General features: G+C 35.4%; 1 protein-coding gene across 12 annotated transcripts in view; it reads left to right on the forward strand.

Annotated features, from left to right (window-relative positions):
- Positions 1–20241, forward strand: part of LOC100648315 (phosphatase and actin regulator 4B) — a 397768-nt gene that overhangs the window by 234596 nt on the left and 142931 nt on the right. The gene's annotated exons all lie outside the window — the stretch shown is intronic.

The raw sequence follows: 20241 nt of genomic DNA on the forward strand, positions 1-20241 counted from the left end.
TATTGTATTGTATGTTTAAAGTTAATTATTGTCTGTATTATTTTTCATTTTTCAAGGTAACATTCATCGTATTGTAGAAATCTGTTCTGTAATTGAATCTTTTCATTTTTTTTAAATAAAATATTCTGAAATCAGGTCGACATGGCGAAAAATGTATTTTCATCTTAAGCATTGAATGTATCTATATTTTATATAAAAGTAAACAATCAGTAGAATAATCGTACCTACAGTTTAATAAAAAAAAAATAAATGGTCATCGTATTGACTTTAAAGAGAACTTTCTTTTTATTTTTAATCTTTTCTAATCGCTTTTTATCTTCTTTCGTGTTTTTTCTATCGATAGTTTTTTTTACATTATTTTGTTCTAAATATTCGTGAATAACAATTAATAGTAACGATAAACAAAAACATGAAAGGGAAGCAATGTTCATTGTCTCTGCGTTTAATGGAGACATGTAACTGTTGGCAAAACGATGAGTCGTTTTCCCTGGGAGAAGCTTTTATGATTTTATAATTAATTTTACGGCCCGTTATTTGTAGGTGTTCTTTTGTTTTTGATGTGGATTTTCTGTCTGTGAGAAATGGGATAGTGGATGAGACATAATTGCGTTCTTGTCTGTTTGCTGTGAAATGCAAAGGGAAATATTGTTGCGTGTTCGTTAAATGGTCACCGCTTTTGGAAGCTATTAGACTGCTCTTGAATGTAGTTCTACTTTTTCAATCAACTTTAATTAAGTTTGTGTGTGCTTATTATGAAGCAAGAGGTATTATGCAAATATTTTTGTGATAATTTAGCAACAAAAAGTTAATACCATTGTTTGAAGTAACTTCAATAAAAGAATGAAGAATGACATAACGAAAAAAACCTTAATATAAAATCGAAAGATAACATGCATTAACATTACATAACATAAATAATGCAGAAGAAAAATTACTATGGTATAATGTTAAATATTTTAACACGTAGTTTATCTTCCATTTAATAGTTTCCCTAACTTTCAATACATAACTAAACAAATAATATCTAAATAATTTAGCTTATATCATATCCAAATATATCAATATCCAATATAACATGTACAAATATAATACAAATCTATCTATATTTCTTCGTAATGAAATATATAACACAATTAATAACATATTTATGTAATCTTGACCATATTTTATTGAATCTATAATCTGCATTTAAATAATTTAGATAAGGATCCGTACCTAATTCTCCGAATGTACCCTCAAACAATATAACAAATATCGATAATATAGCTTAATAAAATTTCTAAACGACTGACCAAAATATTTTAGTAATTCAGATAAGGTTCATACTTAAATTTCCAAATTTACCCCTAAAACAGTAATAACATTCACAGGGAGCTAATATCGCTATCAATCCAGCCGTAAGTAATTTTGAGCATCTACCAAGATCAAAGGTACGTTATATTGTTGTTTCCCCCGAGTTCCTAGCTCGTTTCACTGAAAAAGATTCGAGAACAGAAGTTCGGCCACGTGGCGTTGGTGGGAAATGGTTACCGAAATAAACGGGGTGTGTGAGTGTCTTAGGGTTGAATCGATGCGCGCGCCTCGCTTAAAGAAGCGCTAGTGCACAAAATGTCAAGGTCGTCCAGCACTTCCGGATTTCCCGGAGCTTAGGTAAACGAATGTTTTTCCGGTGACGCGAGCCATTCTGGCTATTGTAGATTGAAATTTAATTTAGAACGACCGTCGTTGAAAACTGAGCGCGCCCCTTATTTGGTATTCATTTTGCGCCATCAGCGAAGAACAAAGGGTCCATCGGCTGTTACAAATAGTTTCTGGCAATAACGTGGTGCTCTTCCAATTCGTTTGTTTCCCAAAAAGAATTAGTTACCTGACTTGATGAGAATTTCCAGCGGTGTTTTTTCTTTTTCGTAAACTCACCGATGAGTGAAGTTCGAGGATTTTTTTTGGTGAATTTCTATTGCCTACGTTGGAGAATTCAGAATTTCTAACAATTTTGTGCTATGACACGATAGATGTTTATTATACATTTCGATTTACGGAGTGTTTTTTTCATAATTTATCTCGATATTAATAGCATAACGTATTAAAGTTATATAGAATAATTTTAATGGTTTCATCGTGCTGTATTTATTCCTTAAGCATTATTTTTGCAGCTTAATGGAGAATTCAATCTCTTACTATTGCAGAATCTGTTGAATGTTTTCGTTAATTATCAAATACCTTGAACTTGCTTAATTTACTAGTAGAACGTCTACAACGTGAAAATCTGGAATTAAGAATAAATAAATAAATGGAATGCAAAGAAAAATCGTATGCTTGTGATTTTGTTAAATATCAAACACCTTAAATCCTGTCAATTTGTTTAAAAATAATAACCGTATAAACATAGAATACGAATGTCTAAAATCAAAATCAAAAGGATGAATAAATAAAACATAAAGAAAAATCGTGTGCATGTGTTTTTATAAACTATCGATCATCTCGAACCCACCACCAGAGACACCATCTTTAATCTTCATTTTCATGTGACTCACGACACATCTTTCTAAGCAATCTTCGCTTATTTCCTAATAAAGCTGGGGAAAATCAGTTTCCCGCTCGACGACACGTTCCTCTATCTATTTTCCTGTCCAGCCACGGATACAATTTCCGGAAACGTTCACGAGGAAATAGAAGGAATAGTATCTGAAAAAGAAGATGATGGCGAGAGGATCGTCATGTTCTCTCCGCGCCCTGGGCCGTTTCTAAATATTTGCAGATACGAGTTTGCACCTTTTGTCCGGTCGTGTTTGCGAACGAAGTGGACGTTCGTAGGACGAGTCCAATCGGCCGAGCCGTAATTTCAGTTAAATGTTGCCGTTGTTCGTTTACGAAATTTGCATTGTTTCGCGGAATTATATATGTATCTAGTTCACGATGCTTTCGATAAATTCGCATTTTGGAAACATTCCGCCAGTAACGTGAGGCGAATTTTTACCCACCGATTTATAATTTTGCTAGGTTTAGTGCGACGTAGACACGTGGCCGAGTTTACCGGCGAATATTCTGATTAAACGCCGCTGTATCACGATCCTCTGTCATTTTTTATGTATATTTGTTTAATGATCCCGATTCGTGAAACTTTCGAAATACTTGAGTAAATGGGATTGACATTATTAAGGGGTTGATTTTAATCGATGAAATTACTGTTTCGAAGCGGTTAAAAATTTAAGTAATATGATGCGGCTATATGTTGTTTTTATTCTTTTTAATTGTCCCAGGTTAGGGAACTATGAATTCGTTTAGAAAAATAGAATTTATTACTTCTATGAAATATATGGGATTTCTCAGGTTATGCATTTTGGAATAATATACAGGGTGGTTGGTAACTGGTGGTACAAGCGGAAAGGGGGTGATTCTACGCGAAAAAAGAAGTCAAAAACATAGAATAAAAATTGTTCGTTTGAGGCTTTGTTTTCGAGAAAATCGACTTTGGATTTTCGCTCGGTACGCATGCACAATACAATGCTATACAAAATAGCAAGACAATATATTTTTAGGTATTATCTTATTTGTTAGTTTACCGTGCTTTAGCTGAATATTTGTTAATTTGTAAAAGAACCAAATGGGTATTTGAAATTGTATAATTTTAATGTTTATGAGATATCACATAATTTTAATACATTCCAGAATTTAGCTTGGAAATCTTTTGACGATTTACAGAAAGAAATTTAAGAAAAAGACTTTCATTTTAGCTTTGACCTATTCGGAGCGTGATTTTAGCAGGATGCTTACTGATGTTCATCTCCACTTTCAAGAACGTTCGTTTATTAACCTGCTAAATTACATCGTTGCTTTCTATCCGTCTACAGAATTCCTTCATCAAAAATTTTATCTAAAATCGTCGAGTTAAAAGCGCAAATCTAACCTTGAACTCGGCCTACGCTAACATCAAGTACACCCTTAGTATACCCTTCTAATATCCAAGTCGAGAACATTCATTTAACAAGCAGAAACCAGGCGACAGAATTAAAGCCAAAACGTCAAGTGTTCGTTTACAATTTTAAAGTGTTCCTCGTTAACACATTCCACTTTACGTGGGTCATTTGTGACCGGGATGGTTGATAAAAGAGAAGATTCCATTGACGGAAAAAGCTACACTTTTTTGGAAATAGAGAATAATGAAAATGCTAAGAATTTAATGCAATTAAGCATAGACGATTATATATTAATTAGACGATATTTTTTAAATATTTTAGTTAAACTTTAATAATTTTATGTCAGTAATTTTTAAATTATATCAGTCATGGTATTACTAGAAGGACTAGTAGCTATCAAATATACAATATTGGAATTATCTAGAAATTACATGTTAATTTCTTATAGCTGATAAGTGTCTGTAAACATGGAACATATGAAAATCAATTATACATAAACAATTTAAATGTTGCTTAATAAATTATCTTTTTTCGTGTCATTTGGAATAGATTTCATTACAACTGATTAATTTCTGTGGTAAATCCCTTACTAATCGAACTAAAAATCGGCTGATTTGAAAATCATGAAAAATCTAAACTTTCTAAATAAATAGTGTCGAGTTAGGTTAAAAAAATTAGTCTTAATTATCAAGTAGAGATACAAATGAAAAATAAAGGTAGCAATAACAGTAATGAAATGAATGAATAAAAGTGAACAACAAAGTAAAAGTAAAGTTAAAAATAATGCTTAAAAATAAAAGTATATCCAAAAAGGATACTTAAAAAAATAAATGTATAAATAAAATACCTCGGAATAGTGAAAATATTTAATAAACTGGTAAAAAATTGAAGCAGTCTCAACGAGAAATAGAAAACGAGGCTGAAGTATCGAGCGGGGAAACGAAGAAACTTTTCAGGTAATCCTGCCGCACCTACCTCAAGCTCATAATTTCCGTAAAACATGGAACACGTTAAATACCGAATATTATCGTAATCGGCAGACTGTGCTCTACCCTCGTTACCATTCCCAACGAACGTTCAACGTGCTTCTAATTTTCGCGACGGAACGGCGCGAACGTTCATTTTCCAGAGGCGTGAAGGAGTTTTCGGGGCAAAGTGTGTAAGTTTACCAGGGTAAAATCTCCGTGGCCGCGACCGGAAGGCACAGGGAACCTGCGGACTTCCGAAAGTGGAACGGAGGTGCTGCGTCGACGGATCGATAGCTCGATGCCAGATTGGCACGTGGCGAGAAGGCAAGAAACGAGCGATAGTTCCCGTATCGTTGGCACGTTTCGCCGCGACCCTGGCCCCTTGCCATTCGCCCTCTGCAAGCTCGACTCGTTTCCACGCGAGATTTTCGAGGGCTTTGCTTTTGCCCGCCACCAACCGTGTTCTAGGTGTATTATCCACATTGTAGAGCCACATTCATAATATTAGGTCGTCTGAAAAGCTTCTTTCGTTTTATAAGGAAATAATGGATGCACAACATTTTCCGTTTTATATTATTTTATCGAATTGCATATAATCCATTTTATTCTATCAAACTAAAGATCACAACGTTCGACAGATTAGGTTTCATGTTTGTATAAAGATGTTTTGTTGTATAAGACATGTGTCTGTAAAAGAAAGATATTTTCCGGACAACTTAATATATGCGAAGCCAAGGAGATTATACGATTCGTAACAAGAAGATAGCGAAAAGTAATAAAATTGCGTTAAGGTATTGCTTTTGAAAAAATCGAGCTTCAAATTGGATATTATATTTGGGGAGAAAAAAGAAAGAAACATGAGGTGATGATTAAAAAATTTTGTTTGTAACGCGAAAACTTACCTTATCATAATCTACGGAAATAAGATAGAATTAGGGATAAAGTTTAATATTTAAGGTAAATGTTGCACCGATGCAATAGTTGGGGGCTGAAGTTAAAGGGTTAAATTAAGTTTCTATATAGATGCATTCTAAAACATAAGTTTTAAGTATTCGTATTTATACGTATTTTGCTACGTACTTGTATCTGACTTAATTTCCACTGAAGAGAAGTGTATAATTCGCAGATAAACGAAACACGTGAAATAACACTGTTTCGCCTGAAGTCTCGTTTACGAGAAAATATGTATGTATTTGACAAATTTTCAAACTCGATTTTCTCGGAGGTATGACATCAACCGTAATTTTGTTTCCTTCATCTTCGCCTTAGTTTGAGCCATGGTAGGTACTACCAGGCTCACAGTGTATACATATAGAAAAATCGGTGGTCGCTTTGAAAGGATGACCGAGAAGAGAAGATAACTGGGAAAATAATAACCAGGGAACAGTGAATGATGAATGAGATTGCGTATCTCGTTCTCGCGCCATCGACTCGTTTTTGTCGTTGTTTTGCACCATTTCGAGTTCGTTTCGGTGATATGTTTTGTGGAAAATGTCTGGGGATAGAGTTGGGTTCATTGAATTCATTGTAAAATTTCACAATTTTTGGTTTTTCATTTCAGGCAAACAGACACTGTATCATCCTTTGTTTGTATTTTCCAATTTTTTAAGGACAATATTCATCATATTATACCAGTTTGTTCAATTTTATTATAAAGGTACCAGCAGAACTTACTGAGATATACCGTATCCGGTATCTACTCTATACAGTCGAATTGTATTGCAATTAGTTCGTTCTATCACGTATCCGTGCTTTATTGTAAAACATTAGTATTTTAGCCGTGTCTCTAAAATTAGACTTTAATTAGAAAAGGTCTAAAAGTAATTTACCATTTATTGCCATTTCTCAGTAAAATCAAATCCGAAGGAAATTATCCTTTCGACAACATTGTAAATTCCACACAAATGCATAATTAAATATAAATAAGAATAAATTACCTCCGCATCTTACCTATTAAGAAGTTTTTCTGCCAGGCTCCCTTCCTCGATTAAACACATTAATAAAAATTCATCCTCCTATTACCAAGTTCATTACTTTATCTGTAAATTTTCTCCATCTCTAATGGCTACGGAACATCGCGAAGAATACTCATTTTTCCACAATGTTTCTTCATTATAACTACAATGGCAAGCTAAATCGTTTATGTTCAAGCCTAATTATATTCAATGTCCTAGCTTCTACAAAATCTAGAAACGTTCTGGAACATTTCGTTGAAGTCTTTACTACGTTACACAATGAATTTTCAGTCAAATGTTTGAGAAATTTTTCAGGAAAAATAAAAGTTACTTAAAAATAAAAGTCCCAAGTGTTTAAAGTTGGTAAAACATAAAAGATCCAGATTGCCTGGGTAGGGTTAATTTAGCTTTCGTAAGAATCCATTTAGTCACAGACTTTTACGCCCTATAGTAGGTATATTAAAAAGAAATAAAAGAGCGAAACATTTCGTTTCGATCGCGTAAACCAATTTGTTGTCTAGCGGCGGAAACGTTTATTACCGGTTTCCGGCGATGGCTATGGTTACAGCGCGCATTTAATTGTTTTCCAATTTAATAATACACCATCCGCGCCGTCTCTGCGTCCTTATTTCTTCTACAAAGCGATTATTGTCCGAGACGCGCGCGGTCACGATTTTTCCGATATCGACGTCTCGTATTACGTCTTTTTCCTAGTTTCCAACAAAACCGACGTCTCCATATACTTGTATGGTTAATTCAATAGAATACGGCGTCTAGAGGTCCTCCATTTCGAATATTAACTCCGTTGCTGAAATTTAGAAATGAAAAAATCTGAATAATGTCAGCGAAGAGGGAATAAAAGATGAAATATGTGGAGTGAAGAATATTGTTGCGAATGGAAACATTCTTCTGGGTTGCATTACTTCTTTTCCATTGTATCCACTTGCTATAGATCGAAGGAAATATTACGCGCTTCGCGTAACTTTGTTTCTGTACTGGTTCGATTAATATGGATGAACGAGGGATACAATGAAAGAATAGAATTGAAGAATATTATCGGAGTGTTGGAAAATATTCGTTTAAATCGAATTATTGTTCCTTTCTTTAATATGTTGATTGCCACGTCAGTTACATTAAATATATGTCTGACATCCATAGCTTCGCTGAAATTCTGGTCAATTTATGTATGGCAACTGATACAAACTTCTACCTTAAATTTAAAATATGTATTCTTTCACTCCAAATCTCAATTTTTTTAATTTACATGCGGAACTATTTGGTTCGAACGTACATTAGATAAATGGATATTTTCAAGGTAAATACGTGGAAATGCTGTGCATTTTCGAAATTGAAACACAGACCACTAACCGTAACAATGTTATGTTTGTGTGAAATCGCATAAAAGAATATATAACCGCACTGGTTATTTGGATATTATTATACATACATTAAGATCACAGTGTGTTTTCATTCTGTCCATCAATTTTCTCCAAATTATTTGTACACGTTGATTTTATTGTCTGGAATATTATATATGTTTTCCAGGATTTGATTTTATTGTTTGATGTAGCGTATGTCTCTTCAAGGGAATGCAATCATCCTTGAATTCCTTCTATAAAATTATTTTTTTAAATTTGCTATAAAACAAGAATGATAATACAAGTGAATGTAAAAATTAATTTCAAAAGTTGCAGATTTACACGTGTATAGAAATTGCTTACATTATATCAAAGTAAGTTGATTACAACTATAATACGTGAACAAAAATAAAATCATAAAACTGGAGAAACAGAGATAATTTGAGAAAATTTTGAAATCACCTTTAAACAAAGATTTATTTAACGAGTACCTTAAATATCGTCTATATGCATAGTTGCATTTTATACAGTTTTACCAGTTCAAATTTAAATCTAAGAATGACAAATGTAAAATAAACATTTATCCGGTTTTCTTGAAACTACAGTATTGACAAATTAACAAAACTTCGTGCACAGATAGTAAATAAACATTTCAAGAATATCAACAAGTATTTGTTAAATTATAATTAAAATAGAAAAAAATTGTGACGTATGCATTGTTATTCGTCCGTGTCATGTGAGAACAACAGCCATTGCCAATTGGAAACGAGACTGGATAATGAACGTTTAGTGGAACTTTTGCCTCGACCAGTCGAGATCGTGGCATGTAGGAAAGGATGCGAGTGGCGGATCGGCTATATCCCGTGACGTTGAGGAATGAACTTTTTCCATGGTTCACTCAAGCTCATATTTCACCAAGTACTTGCATGCAGTTGACTTGGCTATCTCGGCAGCCGCAACTTCGGCCGTGGAAAACTTTTGGCAGCTAGACCTGCCGCCGTAAAAAAATTCCTCTGCAGACCTTAATCCCCCGTACTTACTCGCTTTCGTGCTGAGTGATAGCTTTATCGAATGCTGCGGATCCAGATAAGAAAAATGCAAATTCTCCCAACTTTATGTAACTCAGAAAAATTGATGTTAACTCTCAACTATTGTTAGGTCATGGTTAATCATAATTTCACTGGGTCATTAAGTTAGATCTGAGTTATGTTATATATAAAGATATTATTATGATATTTATGCAAGATTTTATGATATTTTATAATCGAATTTCTATCACACTTTCTATTTATACTTCTGAGAAACTTATTATTGTTAGTGGTTTTTTTTTTTTTTTTTTTTAAGACATAATACACTGAAGTTTCAGATTTATCAAATTCACTTACCGATTTGTACCATTACCATTACCATTTACTTGCCAATTTTACAAAAACCGAAAATGTTCACAGTGTATCAATCTTCTTGCGCCGGTTAAATTAGTTGATAATCTATAAGGTACACAATATTTTACGATATCCTGTATAGGACGTATATTTTGTAGCAGCCTGTATACGACATGAAAATCCGCGAAGCAGCTACGATCGCTCGAACCAAAATCACCAGTTGGGTAATAATTGCGTGCCGGTGTGAAACGAGAGGGTTGAAAACGTCCGGTGGGTCGTCCCGCAAAATTGAAATCGATTTCGTTCGACCTCTCTCTCCTCTTCGATCTTCTCGAAATAGTTGTTAACTCTTCTGGTTCTCCGCGCTTTTTTCCTGCCCCGTGTAATTTCACCGGGGCAAGGCCGCGCAACGTTCATTTTCGTGAGACACGTTTCGCACGGAAACCGTCGAATAGAGGGATTACCCGCGCCACCAGAGAAAAAGAATCGTTAATTCGTGCGGAAACTCGGTTCTCCTGGTGTTGCCGGTGGGATCGTTGGCTGCTTGTAATCTCGTTCTCGCGAGGGCAAAGGTCATGCGAGATTAAGACTTTTTTTTCTTCTTCTTGGCCGTGTATTCGAAGTGAACACGCATTTTCTGTTTCCTGCCACGAGTTCAGGGTAATTACGGTGATAGGCGAAGGTTCTCGGTGTTTTAAGGTGCCGGGTCAATTGTGAATAATGGTAGGAGATTAGGTGAATGGAAATGGAGATGAGGAGGGATTTTGAAATGAGTCTGGAAGAAGCGCTTTACTTTTTAGAGATTTTGTTGATGGTTCTTTGGGCTGAATGGAACAATTAAGTAGGTTAATTATTGTGTTCGTTTACGATATACGATGTGCAATAATATTTAATGTAATTTAATCAATTTAATTTTTAATTTAAGTAATAGTAAATATGAGAAACTTTTAGAATATGAAGTTGATTAATTTGACTTTTGACTAGCTGTCTGTATGAGTGTCCTCTCGTTTTAATTTTATGATAAACTTTGTTTTATAAACGTAGTTTTTATAGAGACTAGAGAGTGTTTTTAGTGAAACAAGAGGGAGAGTGAATTGAAAAATTTCAAAAAGAATAGCAAAATCAAGGAGATATTACATATATGAAGTGTTGTATAAACTGCAAATTTTTATAATCGTTGTATAATATAATAAAAATTGTATAATATAATTTCTACTTGATAATGTACATACTTTATATCAAATATATATATCAAAACATTTAAATTAAAGAATATTTAAGAGAGCAAAAATAAAATTCTACCAATCGTGATATAAAATACGAGCAAAATAAATAATCAAAATAGTTCTACTTTCCCAAAGGAGGAAATTTCCAAACTTCAACGTAAATATGGACCAAATCTGGTAGGATGTCTAGTGCAAAATCGTTTAACCAGGCAATTTATCTCGCTATTATTCGCAAGGATGCGTCAACGAGCTACATTATCATTTGTCAGTCTCCAACCTGCCAGTCTGCCACAAACCAAAATACGGAGAATTGGTCGTTGGAGCGACCTTGACCTCCCAGCGATCGTAACTGAAATATGATTTCGGGAGCGATCTGCTTACACGTTCTCGGTGCCGAAAAACCTCCCTTGAATACGAATAGCAGTCATACAGGAAAGTGAGATAAGCTCGACGATGAAAGCTTGGCTTTCTATGCGTTTTCAACTCCACCATTCAAACTTTCACACCGAGATTATCATCGTCCTGGCCACTTATTCTAATCTCTATGCGACATGCTGCTGCTGACTGGACACAGGACAAAGACGATAGTGTTTCTCTTGAAATTAAAGTACACAGATTATCAAAAATATTCGAAGAATATTTAAAGAATAAGAGTAATGAAAGTATTAGAAATAATATTCGATATCTGCTAGCTATTTTTTTTAAATAGCACATATAGAGACGGAATAGAGGTGGAAATATTATTTCGATACATAGCACAGAGAAAAAGGGGAATATTTGGATTATTTGAGTCGAACGAAAAATTCATATATATGATACAAATAAGGAAAAAGTAAATAATCATCAATAATCATACAAAGGCTTTTTATTCAATAATAATATAAAGAATTATATCGTATCGAAGTACGTATCTTTTGTTCATTTTATTGTTACTTATATTAATTTTTACTTGTTTTGAAATGTAATTTTATCGCTAAATTGATTTCTAAGTTAGATGCTTTATGTTAAGAATTCTATATTTAATATCATAATATTACTTGTTTTGTGAATATAGAATGTGAATTAATGATATGATATTGAGAAAATATCATATATTGTCATGTATGAAAATATCGTGTATCATGTAATGTATTCCTGAAGCGTACACACGCTTTGCAGTGGGTGGTCTGCAGTCAAAGGGTTAATTTCAAGGTTGACGAGCTTCGACCCGCTTCGATTTGTGTGCTGGAGGCTGTAAAGTGTTTCCATGCCAAAGGAAACAGAGATCCTGGCAAGAACACGATCCAACTTCCGTTTTCTTGTGAGAATCTCTTCGTGGGAAACATCCCTAGGGATATTTGACGAACTTGTTTCATCGTCAGCTGAATTTCGATATTTGTTAAGAAAGAGTGAAATTACAAAATGTTACGTAGTTTGTTTTTATAAACAAATTTTTATTGCAAATCGACGATCGAGTCATGTATAAAATAGCTATGTTATAGAGCTTATTCAAATTATTATAAAGAATTTCTATCGGGTTTAATTTTTGCCTCCTTGAAATCCTCCAAGGATTACTAATTTTGTTAAGTGTTAAAAATTAATTTCGTATTAACATCAAGTTGTCGAAAAAGTAAAATCACACAGTGTCTCGCGAAAATATTTGAACATTTACCACAGAATTTTTTTCTCCTCTTTTGAATATATTATGCGTATTATGCGAAACTTTTTGAAATTTCGAAATTTATAATAATAAATAGACGTTATAGTACTTTTGAAATCCATAATAGTAAAAAATTGAAACCAATACGGAAATGTATGTAGAAGTTGCAAAACACTTATTACTAACATACAAATTGTAAAAGTTTGTTATGACAGGAATTTAACGTGATAAATTGTTTAATTCGGAAAAAATCATTCCTTTCCTTTCTTGGAAATAGAATTTCATTCCTTTGCAACTTAAAAATATTGTGTATCATAATTTAACTTCACGCTGTGCAGAATTACGCGGAAGCTATTCGTAGTTAATCAGAGACAGTTCCCAACTTTTAAACTTTCCATTTCTCCGTTTAAGAACAAAGAGAAAAACATGTAACACGCGGCAGCCATCCAAAACACGGTGGAATTGCCCAACCGGTATCTTAAAACAGTTTCGTAAGTTTTCAAGTATTTTCTTCTACTTTAAAAGTGCTTTCTACTCAGTTCCTTCGTTCTTGCTTTGCATAGTAGCATTCCGCTTTGCGTTGTAAAGTACCGTCGCTTCAGCACGATCGTGCGCTTTGTTTTCGCCATTTCTTTGCACACAACAATGTAGAAAAAAGAGGAAATCCCCGCAAAAGTAGAGAAAAGCGTACACCGTTTATAACGAAATATCGTGTTACGCGATTCTTGCCACACATCACGGCGTTCTCTTTTTGTTCTTCGCTATTTTCTTTATCGCATATCTACATACTTGTGAGTTGTGGTCAATGAACTGAATATTAAATTTGTGCGTAATACATGACTCGTAGGTCGAGAGATATATTCAAATATTAACTCTACTTAATTCTTTGAGTCATTTTCGACACGCCTCTTCTATCGTTAAAAAGTTTCTTCAGTTTAAGAAAAATATGGAAAAATCATCATTGACAATATATGGTTTATCATTTCAATTTTGTGTTTATAGTTTTGTTTGTTGAAATCAAAGCACGGTTGAAATATTGAAATTCAAGGATCATGTAATAACATATTTGTTGTTTAACACATAAGAAATTAATAGAACAGTTATGAATTATTTTGTTTTAAACTTTTAGACTAACTTTGAAGTGCAATTTTGTAGCTTTTTATTTTCACAAAAACAGTATGTAAAGTATTTGAAGATTTGTGTGTGTGACTGCATTTATCCATCTCAATTGTTTTGCATTTGTTCCATTTTCTTCTCGACAGTATTTCTTTTAGTTCGAAATGCGACACGACGTGAGTTGATGGGCGGAAATTGTTAACGAGTTCTAACCGCGCAGCAGGATACCATTTTCCATTTCTTCTTCCGAGAGAACCGTCCCGTTCTTCTTTCATATCCTTCGCCACGTTTGTTCCCGGTTTTTCTGCCAGGCAGAATGAACGTCACACAGTCGAGGGAAATCGTCCGCGATTTATGGCGTTTCTTTCGAAACAGACGACTGGCAGATCGCGTAACCACAGAATGTAAGAACAAAAATGGCAAAAAGTTGCTGTTACGTGATGCTCTAAAAATATCATGATCTATAAGTTGAAATATTCATTGGAAACAAATTACGAGCATCTTATAAATATTATATATTATCATTTAATATTATTATAATATGAAAAACATTGTATCATATTATTTTGACGAGATGTAAATTAAGAATAGAACGATGAGAATAATGCACGATATTCATTAGGAACATAATATTTATTACCTGGAGAAATTTTTGAGCAAATTTTCAGTATGATCTTTATGATCATACTGATCTTTATGCAAATTCATATGTTCATAACCACACAAGTTCAACTTAAATAGAGATTTGCTTCATTCGCTAAATATTATAATAAGCATATACTTTGGATATTTTAAACATATTTGCATATTAAACGTTATATATAAAACTAAATTTTATATAAATTATTATATTTTTCAATTCAGCATTTACATTATATTTGTTCTGTCGCGCAACACATCTGCACGCCATCCCGCGCGGCTTGCCAACCACCGGTCTACCTGCCGTCCTTCTAACACTCCATAGGCCCAAGGACCCACTATAAAGTTGCAATTCGAGCTGCATTGTTCACACACATGGTCTAAGCACATCTGTTTGCCAGAAGAGACTTTCTAATTCCAGAAGTATTTTCGGCCGGTTTTTAGAATTATGTGCTCTTAAGAATTACGAAGAAAGCGGAGATATACCTAACGAAAAATCTGAGTTTCCCTGTAAACAATGTCGCCTAGGACCCAAGTTGGTAGGAGGTTTCTTCCTCCTCTCTTCCTTCCTAACATTGGTCCCAACCAATCGACATCGCGGATTATTGCCCTCACTCTACTAACTAAAAATGTAAGCAACGAATCCGCGTTCTTCGTTCAAAGGGCACACCCATACCAAGCTTTCCTCCTTATTCACATTAGAATAAGCTTCTGAGTTTTCCATCGTCTCTCACGGTGACTAGAGTTCCTGCATTCCCTACAACTCTCACCGTTCCTATATCTCTCACATTTTCCTACCACAGTCAAAGATCTAACGCCTAACTTCTAACATTAAGTCTCATACCGTGCTAAGTTATTAAGTGATTATATCTATTCAATCGTGTATACTAAGTGTTGGAAATATAAATTTTAACTCTGTGAGCCACAGTGTTATCATACCTGAATCACCCCTATTATCTTAATCGAAATACGGGGATCGAACTATTCGTGGTGTCGATCATTCTAATCGTAACGGGAATTTACGACTCCCGTTGGCGCGTATTCTAACGACCGCGTCTCCCCGCGATAGCTCGAAAATACATGGTCCTTCGAGCCGGATCACGTGCCATCAAAGAAGTGCACTGACCAGTGACTATACAGTGTCACGTGAAATCCACATTCCAACACCTAGTCAACTGACCAAAGGAGCCGCCACCGGAGAGGAACACCTCCTTCGTTCAGCATCTACACGAGACCACGCCACACTGTAGCGAGTAAAAATCGACTGTCAGACCAACGCCCATTTGATCAAGGTAAGATCGTTCCTACCATTAAAATCAAACATGGCTCAACCTGACTCGATCAGCACATTGCGGCGGAGACGAAACGGCCTCGCCAACCGCTTTACAATCACGAAGCGCCAACTCGATGAATACGAAGAGTCTGGGCAAGTAAACAAGGGCTACTTAGTATCTTGCCGCAATTCGTTCGACGAGTATTGGAGGAAATTAAGCGCGGTTCAAGGCGAGCTAGAAGTGTTAGATCAGGGGGAAATTGCTTGTAGAGCCTCTTTGTTGCAAGAGCATCTGGAGATTAACACACGACTCATAGATCTCTTTGACCAAATACCAGCAACAACTCCCTCGACAACAAAAACACGCGACTCATGCGTGAACCCTGAGCCGACACCAATCACTTTACCAGAGGTCAGCTTGCCTCAGTTCGACGGTGCCTTCGAGAACTGGACCTATTCCTATGACACGTTTTCATCCACAGTGGACCGCAATGAACATTTGACCGAAGTGCAAAAAGTCCAACACGAGTCGACGCATCAAGTCGAAGCTGTCCAACTCGAGATAGAATTATTAGACTCGGATGGACAATCGCGCGATCTCGAAATCAGAGAGCAATATGAAGATATATACGAGCGGCTAAGACGTAACCAACGTGTCGCACGGCAAGCCCCGTCATCGAGACCGAGAACCAGTGAATCCGTCGCTGCTATCAAATCGCCACGAAATGTCTTCATTCAACCAACCTCTCACGATCCACTGGACCGGAAGGAAGTGAATCCCGTCCAGGACAACAAGAATCAAACTCCGCCGACGGGGAACACCACTTTACATATTACACCTGACATGGACGTCATAGCAGAGAATCTTTCTCCGGGCCCTAACGTGAAGAACTCTCCATCGCCATGGCGGCGAGGAGCCACGCCTGCGAGTGACCCAGATCGAGATAATCTCCACGCTATTACTACTATGACTAATCATTTAATTGTCGGTAGTTTTCAGAATGCGCCAGCTGATTTCAACACTTGTCCACTAAGCCCACAGATCACTACGTCGGACAAATCGCTGATTTTGTCTTTTGCGGATTGTTGGACTACGCCGGTACAACTACCAGCCATCAGCGAGAAGGCGCAATCCGAAGGGGTCAACGGGGGGAGCCTCATCCCTCAATCAACCATGACCTCCTTCACGTTTCCACAGCCGAAACAAGAACGAGGATGTCCAAATGATATGCAATACTTTCACGGGTCTGATGTTGCAGAAATACCATATAAGAAAGGCGAAACCTGCTCGAGGTCTTACCATGAAACAAGCTACGATACCTGGGACAAGACAACTCAATTGGGCCAAATCATCGGGGGGAGCTCAGTTCCCCAATCAAACACAAAACTCTGCGACGTGTTTGAACCTGTACCATGCATCATCGGAGTTTCATTCAATGACACCTCGTGGGCCGAGGTGTTCCACAATACTTCATGGGCCAAGCTGTTTCACGACGCGTCCTGGATCGTGAATTTCATCGCGCCCTCCGCGCGACGTCGAACCAGACTCCAGGACAGACGAATACCCTCAGCGCACCGGCCTTTCGGTCGTATCATCAAATTCCTCCTGGCGATCACGACATCTTCTGGACGGCCACAGTCCACACGGCAGCAACAATCAACAAGAAGGCGGATAGGAGATTTAATTAACTCTACCTCTACAGAATTTTGATCGGTGCCCTCTCAACGGGGGGAGGATGTTCTGTCGCGCAACACATCTGCACGCCATCCCGCGCGGCTTGCCAACCACCGGTCTACCTGCCGTCCTTCTAACACTCCATAGGCCCAAGGACCCACTATAAAGTTGCAATTCGAGCTGCATTGTTCACACGCATGGTCTAAGCACATCTGTTTGCCAGAAGAGACTTTCTAATTCCAGAAGTATTTTCGGCCGGTTTTTAGAATTATGTGCTCTTAAGAATTACGAAGAAAGCGGAGATATACCTAACGAAAAATCTGAGTTTCCCTGTAAACAATGTCGCCTAGGACCCAAGTTGGTAGGAGGTTTCTTCCTCCTCTCTTCCTTCCTAACATTGGTCCCAACCAATCGACATCGCGGATTATTGCCCTCACTCTACTAACTAAAAATGTAAGCAACGAATCCGCGTTCTTCGTTCAAAGGGCACACCCATACCAAGCTTTCCTCCTTATTCACATTAGAATAAGCTTCTGAGTTTTCCATCGTCTCTCACGGTGACTAGAGTTCCTGCATTCCCTACAACTCTCACCGTTCCTATATCTCTCACATTTTCCTACCACAGTCAAAGATCTAACGCCTAACTTCTAACATTAAGTCTCATACCGTGCTAAGTTATTAAGTGATTATATCTATTCAATCGTGTATACTAAGTGTTGGAAATATAAATTTTAACTCTGTGAGCCACAGTGTTATCATACCTGAATCACCCCTATTATCTTAATCGAAATACGGGGATCGAACTATTCGTGGTGTCGATCATTCTAATCGTAACGGGAATTTACGACTCCCGTTGGCGCGTATTCTAACGACCGCGTCTCCCCGCGATAGCTCGAAAATACAATATTAATTATTATATTATATAGTGCATAAATATCCACAATATAGTCAATACTCTTCTAATAAAGCTTCAAAGAATTTTGTATAACAGACATAAAATTCTAAAAACCATAGTCCAAAAAATAGTATAAAACACGCTCTACAAACGCTATTTTGCTTCGTCGGATATCCAAATCTACTTACTAATAAAACATATATTATAGAAAAATAATAACCTATTATGCAAAACCTATGCAAAACGACAAAAATAAAGAAAACAGCGTGTATGTATTTTACTCAAAAATATAAGATTCACATTCAGATATCTTTAAGTAACTTTCATAGTTATCGAACTTACAGATAAGTAACATTTAAAAATGCTGTAGTCGTGTATCAGTCTTGATTAAGAATTTTCACAATGACGATAAAACTCCATAAGTACTGATTACGCCGTCTAACTACGGCATTTTTATCTCCACTTATCTGTAAGCTCGGTAACTATATAAGTTACTTAACAGTTTCGCTACTACCGTTTAAGGAAAAAGTTACTGTTCATGGGCGAAGTTTCAAATTTTCTACACATAATATAATACTACATGTATTTTTACACGTATAATAATAGAAAGTGATAAATAGATAATCCAAGCGAGTTTTACAATGCGTCACATATGTGTGACACTGAGGCTATGGAATGTAACCAGTGCGTCACATATGTGTGACGCTGGGACTGTGGAATGCAACTCTCGTGCGTCACATATGTGTGACGCGTGGTAGCGGAAGGGCTAAAAATATCTGAACATGTACCTCATATTTTAGAGTGACATACATCTTATCTTTTTCTTTTTATTTTTTTAACTTTGCGTAGGACATTATCATCTTTTTTTAAATGTCTACTTCGTTTAATCTTATTTGACATCGTCGGAAACATAAACATAAATGTGCTATTTAAAAAAAAAGAAAAAAGGAAAAAAAATAGGCACACTTCCTTCTTGAATTCAACAATTTAGACACATGAATGCTTTTACAGCTTATATCTATTTTGCTTCTTTTAATATAAGTACAATATTCAATATAAATAGCTTGCAACAGTTCCATGACGGATATGAATCGATTGAAATCTGTAAAGCTGGGAATCAGTTAAGCAGTTTTTCAGTTACAGGAGCACAAACAAACATACATGTATATGTATGTACATACCTACGTAATACATGCATATGCATATGTATATGTATACATGCAAACATCCGTTAAAGCCAAACATAATACTCTCCTTCTAGCATAGTCGTGTAAAGATAGGACTTTAAGCAAGGGATCGAAATAAACAGTTATTAATAGGTCGTTTTTAAACAAATTCTGTTCGAAATTATATAGTTTGTTTGGAAAAATATCTATTCCTGTGGAATTCTCAAGGAAGGAAATGTTCCTTAAAAAGTGTTCTCATGGAACAGATATTTTAGGATTTGTATAATAAAAGTTTCATGAAAAGAAGTTGTTTTAGAATGTGTATTAAAAAAGGTTCCATAAGATAAATATTTATAAAGGTATTCAATCATGATATATATAATTAATAATTTCATAAAAGGTATTGTGCAAAAAAGAGAACTTATCAAGTATAGTACCTGAATAACATTTTTTCGCAATTTAAATAAACTGGAAAACATAGCAATTGTATAATATAATATATAGATAATGTATGTATATAAACATCATGTATGTATTTAATAATTCATTTCAAAGAGAAACACAAACAAGCTTTGTACTGTGAATTATCTATTATATCGTAAATGCTACAAATAAATAACATATTCAGAATATCAATTTAACTGTAATAATTATTTAATATTCTTATAATGTTATTCATTAATAATAAATGTTCAGTATTTGTTACAATAATTGAGAACATTTTTAATATTGCTGGACAAAATGTCTGTTCCCGTTATAGATAAATTTTAATTTTTATATTTTATGAGTTCTATTGAAATTCAAACTCTTATTGTGAAGAACTTTTCTTTATTTGTTCTCATAGGAACTTACAATATGAGAACCTTCTCTAAAAAAGTTTCACGGTCCGTGTTTTAAATAGAACCTATTAAAAAGTTTCATAACTCTTTCAATCCCTGCTTTAAACTATACATAAGAAACACTGAGTGCGCGCATGAATGACAGCTGAATTCCAGGTCGCAGCGTAACCTACTTTCTTTTCCTGAAAGTGCG

The sequence above is a fragment of the Bombus terrestris genome, chromosome 3, assembly GCF_910591885.1.
Source record: "Bombus terrestris chromosome 3, iyBomTerr1.2, whole genome shotgun sequence".
Classification (NCBI taxonomy): domain Eukaryota; kingdom Metazoa; phylum Arthropoda; class Insecta; order Hymenoptera; family Apidae; genus Bombus; species Bombus terrestris.